Below are 7,947 nucleotides of genomic sequence, written 5' to 3'. Positions count from 1 at the left end.
GGTCTGGAAGAACAGGGTGAAGAAGCAGGCTGCGGTGATCCAAGAGTGGAGAAGGAAAGACATGATTATGATGGCCCCGGTGACCCAATGCTGGTGCAAGAAGGAGCCCGTGGTGACGGCTCCGGTGACCGAACAGAGTCCGGCCAGGTAAATATATTAGTTAAGCCTGTGCTGACTAGATAATTGATGCATTCATTGTTTTGGTATGTACACATATTAATTAACACTCGTCTTTCTTCTTTTTTCTAGCCCTCCGGATCGAGCACAACTGCGGTAAAGAGACGAGGCCCAAAGAGAAAGTTGCGCTCGGATGAAAGGTTTGAGATCACAGCAATCGCGCGTGACGGCCAACCGATTGAACCCCTCCGGACAAAGGATGCTTTTGCTGCTCAGTGCGGGGTTCTAGTTAGGGACAAGATCCCGATCAGCATCCACCAATGGTATAAGCCTAAGAAGGAAGACCCTGAGGTGTCTTATGTCAATGATATGCAGAAAGATGATCTTTGGACTGAGCTGAAGGCAAATTTCACCCTACCGCCAGAGGAGGATCCGGAGAAGCCAGTTATGGAGCAATTAATCAAGTCTCATGCTCTTAAGAAGATGGCAGACCTATTCAGGAGGTGGAAGAATGAGCTGAAAACTTTTGTCGACAAAGAAGAGACACCAGAATTCGTCGGCCGGTATGAGAAGCTCAGAGATCACTGGCCCGCATTTGTGGCCCACAAGACATCGGAAAAGAGTAAGAAGATGTCAGCGACAAACAAGCAGAATGCTGCGAAGAAGAAGCTTCACCATCGCACGGGGTCAGGTGGCTACCTCAAAGCCCGGCCTAAGTGGGCCAAGTCTGAGAGGGATCTGCTTGATAAAGGGATCGAACCAGAGACAATGAACTGGCCAGACCGTTGCCGGACTTGGTTCTTCGGGGCTGGCGGAACCTTGGACCCTGTATTAGGGAGGTGTCGTTGGACGGACGAGCAACTTGCAATACCCGTCAAGAAGCTTAAGCACTATATCGATGCAGCGCAGCAAGGGACGTTCGTTCCAGACAGAGAGAATGACGAGCTCACAATGGCCCTCGGGAATCCTGAGCACCCTGGACGGACACGAGGCACGCCAGGCTCCGTTCCGTGGAAGGATGGTTTTCCGGACGCGGGCGGTTACAAAACCCAGGAGAGGAGGAAAAAAGTGGAGCAGATCCAAATTCAGCGTCTGTTCAAGTGCTAGAGGAACGAGACGGCAATAGAGATGCCGAAACTGCCCCCGAAGCTACACCGCCATCTCAGCGTAGAAGCAGCGTGGCTTCCACCGAGCTGCCTCAGCCGGAGCATGCGGCTACTCCTAGCTACCCCGTGGATGCTATCACGGAGTCTCAACATTGCCACCTTATGGCGGAATGGCAGAACTTGAAAGTCAAGGCGGCTGTTGGCTCTGTTTTACCTACTGAACCCGGCGCAACCTACCACTGCCGGCCGATTCCAGAAGGATATGCTAGGGTGATGGTGGATGAAATAACGGAGGGATTTGAGGACCTCCAGCTTGACCACTCTACCGGTGAAGGGGAGACTCGGCTGGGTTTAGCTTTGAAGACTCCATGCCTATGGCGGAAGGAGCTCATCAAGCTTCCGAACTGGACGGCTCCGGCGAGTAAGGGCACTCCGCCTCCTCCTCGGGCGAGTGATCAGGGCACTCAGCCTCCTTCTCCGGCGCGTGGCGGCACTCCGCCTCCTTCTGCGCCAGCGCCGGCGCGCCAGGGCAGCCAGCCTCCTCCTTCTCCGCCTCGTCAGCAAGGGCGGAAGAGACCCGCCGCCGCTGCGGCTGCTCCGGCGCGTCGTAGTCCTTCTCCTCCGCCTCGTAAGCAAGGAAAGAAGACAGCCGCAGCCGCTCCGTCTGCTCTGCCGGCGTCTAGCAGTACAGCTGCCAGAGGCGGGAGGCAATACAGATTCGGTCCTTCTCTGAAGACTCCAGAGAAGTTACCATATGAGAGGACCGAGGAGGAGAACGCGAAGATCGTGCGAGCCGAAGTGAAGAACTTCTTTGAAGGGGTCAAAGCAAAGAAACATCCACCTCCGGAGGAGAAGGTAGATCCGGTGAAAGCAAAGCGCACTCTGGCTGCCCTGACAAAACCACCAAAGTCTCCGCCAAGAGGCAACTATGAGCGCGTTCTTGGAAAGGCATATGCCGAAGCGGAGCGGTCGGGAAGTACTGTCAGTGATAAAAGGATGAAAGAACGACGAGCTGGGAAAAAATTGCCCAGCTCAGCGAACAAGCGAACCAATCGTGCCCCCCGCTCAAGGTGTCAAAAGACATCGTCGCTAATGATCCGGGTATGGTGCCCGGTTATAGCAATCTTGGAGATTACCTGCCCGACGATGTACATTATGAAATCATGGAGGTGGACAACCACAAATACCATTACGGGAAGCCTCTCATCAAAGATGTCAGATCTCTAAGCACGATGATGCGAAGACTACATGATTGGTACATGAAAACCTGCAGAGAGTCTGATGGGATGAGTACTTTGACGCTGAGAGTTAAACCGGAGCATGACCTCGTTGGAATTGAACTGCTGAATGTTCCATTTGAGGATTTCTTCCAGTTTTACAATCTAAAGTCCCTCGATAAAACAACGATCACTTGCTACTGTCTGTAAGTAGTACTACTTCTGTCATTAAGTCTCTCTATATAGGTCAGCTCTTTCATTGCATGTATTTATACTTATCCTCACTATATTATGCAGATTGAAGATCGCCGAATTGAAGAAAAGACAAATCGGTGATATTGGGTTCATCAACACAAATCTCATAGATGCATATACGGTTGAAAAACATCCCAAAGAAGCCGAGGCCAACTTGCTACAATCGTTGGTATTAAATCAAAACAAAGATATAATACTCTTTCCTTACAACTTCAAGTGAGTGTTATTGTCTTCTGCATATTCGGTTTCCCTTATTAGTCCAGGTTATGGTAATGTAATTGATGACTTATGCATGCATGCGCAGCTTCCACTATATTCTCCTAGAGATTAAGCTTGAGCCGGGAGTAGTAACCGTCTTAGACTCGAGACGAAAAGATCCCCAGGACTATGCGAACATGACTCAAATGCTCCAGAAGTAAGTTAAATCGATCATTATCCACCATATCAGCAACTTTGTTCATTTCCTGATATCAAGTAATTGTTTTCTTTGTCTGGCAGGGTTTGGAGAAAATTCACCTCAAAAGCCCCGGGACTGCCGAACCAGCTGCAATTTAGACACCCGAAAGTAAGTACTATAGTAGCATGTTCCGCGCATTTCCTAGTGATTCAAGCGCTAGTTTGATCAATACCATTTAGCATGCTTGCTTATCAGTTTGATTGACCTCTATTTCTTGTAAAGTGGTTGTGGCAGCAACCCGGGAATAATTACTGTGGATACTACGTTTGCGAGTCCATCCGCTACCATACCTGTGAGCGGGGCTACACTGAAGAACAATATGAAGTGCGTAAGTAATAATATTCACAATTTTATTTTATTACCATCATTTGTGTTGAGTTTCATTTATTCATATATATATATGTATTGACCCCCTTCTTCAAATTAGATTTTTCGGAAGCGGGATCAACTCCTAGCAGAAGATCGTATGCGAGGAATTCAAGAGGAATTGGCGGCATTCTTCCTTGACCACGTGATCGCTGAAAACGGAGAATACTATGTGGACCTGTGTTCCTACAATATAATTAGGAGATTGTATTGTAAGAGATAATTATTGTATATATGTAGCCGGTAGTGTCGGATAGATATACGAGAACTTGTTGTTCGACCAATATCTCAGAGAAGGAGAGGTGGTCGATATCACTTCTCTCTGTCTGCATATGTTCATGACGATCTTCTGTTTCCTTCATTTGATTACTAGCTAGCGTGTCTACTCCTCTCCATACGTATATAGTACGTAGCGTCGACCAAGCACGAAGATAAGAGAGGACACTTCTCTCTATTAATTAGCTAGCTAACACAATATATGAAACACCTAAATTAACCCCCCAAAACCCCTAAACCACCCCCTTTCAAAAAAAACAAAAACCTCAGCTCCTGCTAGGGGCTGACGCGTGGATGCCTATTGGTCCCAGTTGGTGGCACCAACCGGGACCAAAGGCCCTCCTGCCTGGGCTCCCCGCACCGGCCACGTGGACGGCCTTTAGTCCCGGTTCGTGTAAGAACCGGGACTAAAGGGCTAGGGCATTAGTAACGACCCTTTAGTAACCGGGACTAAAGGCCCTTATGAACCGGGGTAAAAGCCCCTTTTCCTACTAGTGCTATATATACTCTTATACCCTAAAAACATCAGAGGGAGCCCCGAAACCACTTTTCCACCGCCGCAACCTTCTGTACCCGTGAGATCCCATCTTGGGGCCTTTTCCGGCGCTCTGCCGGAGGGGGAATCGATCATGGAGGGCTTCTACATCATCACCATAGCCTCTCCGATGATGTGTGAGTAGTTTACCACAGACCTTCGGGTCCATAGTTATTAGCTAGATGGCTTCTTCTCTCTCTTTGATTCTCAATACAAAGTTCTCCTCGACGTTCTTGGATATCTATTCGATGTAATACTCTTTTGCGGTGTGTTTGCCGAGATCCGATGAATTGTCATTTATGAACAAGTTTATCTTTGAATATTATTTGGTTATTCTATGAATTCTTATATGCATGATTTTATATCTTTGCAAGTCTCTTCGAATTATCGCTTTAGTTTGGCCTACTAGATTGATCTTTCTTGCAATAGGAGAAGTGCTTAGCTTTGGGTTGCAGTGTCCTTTCCCAGTGACAGTAGGGGCAGCAAGGCACGTATTCTATTTTTGCCATCAAGGATAAAAAGATGGGGTTTATATCAAATTGTTTGAGTTTATCCCTCTACATCATGTCATCTTGCCTAATGCGTTACTCTCTTCTTATGAACTTAATACTATAGATGCATGCTGGATAGCGGTTGATGTGTGGAGTAATAGTAGTAGATGTAGAATCGTTTCGGTCTACTTGACACAGACATGATGCCTATATTCATGATCATTGCCTTAGATAACTTCATAATTATGCGCTTTTCTATCAATTGCTCGGCAGTAATTTGTTCCCCCACCGTAATAAATGCTATCTTGAGAGAAGCCACTAGTGCAACCTATGGCCCCCGGGTCTATTTTACATCATATAAGTTTCCGATCTACAATTCTAGTTTCCTATTTATTTTATTTTGCAATCTTTACTTCCAATCTATACAACAAAAATACCAAAAATATTTATCTTACTATCTTTATTAGATCTTACTTTTACGAGTGACCGTGAAGGGATTGACAACCCCTTTATTGCGTTGGTTGCAAGGTTCTTGATTGTTTGTGCAAGTACTAGGTGACTTGTGTGTTGTCTCCTACTAGATTGATACCTTGGTTCTCAAAAACTGAGGGAAATACTTACGCTACTTTGCTGCATCACCCTTTCCTCTTCAAGGGAAAACCAACGCATGCTCAAGAGGTAGCAGGCGAGCGCCAGGACGGGGGCGAGCGCAGGGGCGCAGCGAGGGTAGGGCTCCGGCGGCGACGACACGGTGGAAGAGAGAGTGGGGATTTGGGGGAAAAGAGGCGGGAAGAAGCAGAGAGAGTGAGGATTTTGGGGGTTAAGTCGACGTAGCAGTAGCGCGTTTGGAACAAACGCGCTATAGCTAAGTTAGCTATAGCGCTTTTACGCAGAGAGCGCTAGTGCTATTATAGGTAGTTATAGCGGTTTTATACGGAAAGCGCTACTGCTACCTTGACTAGCTGTAGCTCTTTTTCAGAAAAGCGCTACTGCTATAACCATTACCTATAGCAGTTTTCCTATTTGTTTCTTCTATTTTCTTTTCCTTTATGTTCTCTCACTTTTCTTTTCCTTTTTTCCGAGAGCAGTGAACGAAGGGAAGGTGATACAATGTATATAATTAAGGCGATATATATTGCATCATTTGATGGTTAAGAATGTATACAAAATAGGAACATATATATTACATCATTTGACCCATGCATAATGGCTAAGTGTGTACACAAAATAGGAACGTATATATTACATCATTTGACCGATAACATACGGTTCCTCAGCGTTGATGTTTTCGTTTTTGCATGAGCTTTTTTCCCTTCTTGTTCGTGAGATTCTTATTTTGACGTATACTTCATCGTCATCGTCATCTTGCCTCATTGGGTTGTCGTACTGGTCGTAGTCTTCCTCGTTGGCGAGTCCATCCATTCCAATGATGTTCATTTTGCCTGTCCTCACGACAACACGGCTGGGATTGCACGGGTCGGTTATGAGGAAGCATTGTGTCACGTGCTTAGCGTGTACCCATGGCTCGTTTTTTGCGATCGCGTTCACGGTAGAGCTCTTGGCGTCGGGTATAGTCATGGTAGTGAAATACCGGTTTTCTCTTTCGACATTTTTAGCCCATCTGACACGGAACATCGTCGCGTGGTGCAGTCCAGAGTAGTCAAGCTCCCATATCTCCTTGACCCTTCCGTAAAATCTCTCAGTTGCGCCATTGTCGCTGCCGGTCATGCATTCTATCATCACCCCTGAGTTTTGATCATCACTGTCCATATCTTTGGCCTCCGTTTAGAACGTGTATCCGTTGATATCGTATGCCTGATAGCAGTAATTTGTAGCAAGTGTAACAGTGATGATAGCAATAGTAATGCAGCAAGATCAATAAGTATAAATTCGTAGGCATTGGATCGGTGACTTGTTGGATGATATTCATCATGTGATAGTTATAACCTAGGGCGATACGGCACTAGCTCCAGTTCATCGATATAATATAGGCATGTATTCCGTAAATAGTCATACGTGCTTTATTAAAAGAACTTGCAAGACATCATTTGTCCTACCCTCCCGTGGCAGCGGGGTCCATATTGGAAACTAAGGGATATTAAGGCCTCCTTTTAATAGAGAACCGGAACAAAGCATTAACACATAGTGAATACATGAACTCCTCAAACTACGGTCATCACCGAGAGTGGGCCTAGTTGTTGTCACTCCGGGGTTGTCGGATCATAACCGTAGTAGGTGACTATAACTTGCAAGACCGGATCTAAAACATGGATATAATGATGAATCCATAAACGGTTTAGATCTGGGTTCATGGCACCCGGGCCCAAAGTGACAAAACTTAAGCATAGCAAAGTCATAGTGGATACTAGGGATCTGGCCCTAACAAAACTAACTCGATTACATGATGAATCTCATCCAACCCCTCACCGACCAGCGAGCCTACGAAGTAATTATTCACTCCCGGTGGGGAGCATCATGGAATTGGTGATGGAGATTGGTTGGTGATGACGAAGAACGAAGTTCCCCCTCTCCGGAGCCTCAAACGGACTCCAGATCTGCCCTCCCAAGGAAGAACATGGCTTGGCGGCAGCTTCGTCTCATGGAACGCGATAATTCTTTCTCCCTTATTTTTTCTCCAAAAATAGGAATTTATAGCGTCGGTTTTAGGGTCTGCGGGGCCACCAGGTGGGTACAATCCCACCTGGGCATGCCAGGAGAGCGGGCGCACCCTGGTGGGTTTTTCCCACCCAGGGGCCCCTCTCTGGTCGGTCTTGGCTCTAGAAATTCTCTTTTCACTACTGGAATCAGCTAATTTGCCATCTGCCAGCTCTTTGCCGTCTGCTAGCTGACGGCAAAGAAGCTCTTTGCCATCAGCTACACAAAAGCAGACGGCAAAGAAAAGGCTGATGGCAACGAATCTCTTTGCCATCCGCTAGCTCTTTGCCGTCTGCCAGCAGACGGCAAAGAGTGAGGTGGCCCCCACCCCCCGCTCTTTTGGGAAAATCTTAACGGCCCACCTCTTTGCCGTCCGCTAGCAGACGGCAAAGAGGCAAAAAGGCGGACGGCAAAGGCTGGCGGACGGCAAAGAGGGCACTTTACTAACGGCAGGTACCCCCCGCCCGTTACT

Source organism: Triticum aestivum, chromosome 7D (genome assembly GCF_018294505.1).
Source record: "Triticum aestivum cultivar Chinese Spring chromosome 7D, IWGSC CS RefSeq v2.1, whole genome shotgun sequence".
Lineage (NCBI taxonomy): Eukaryota > Viridiplantae > Streptophyta > Magnoliopsida > Poales > Poaceae > Triticum > Triticum aestivum.
Note: the sequence above shows the minus strand (reverse complement) of the source record.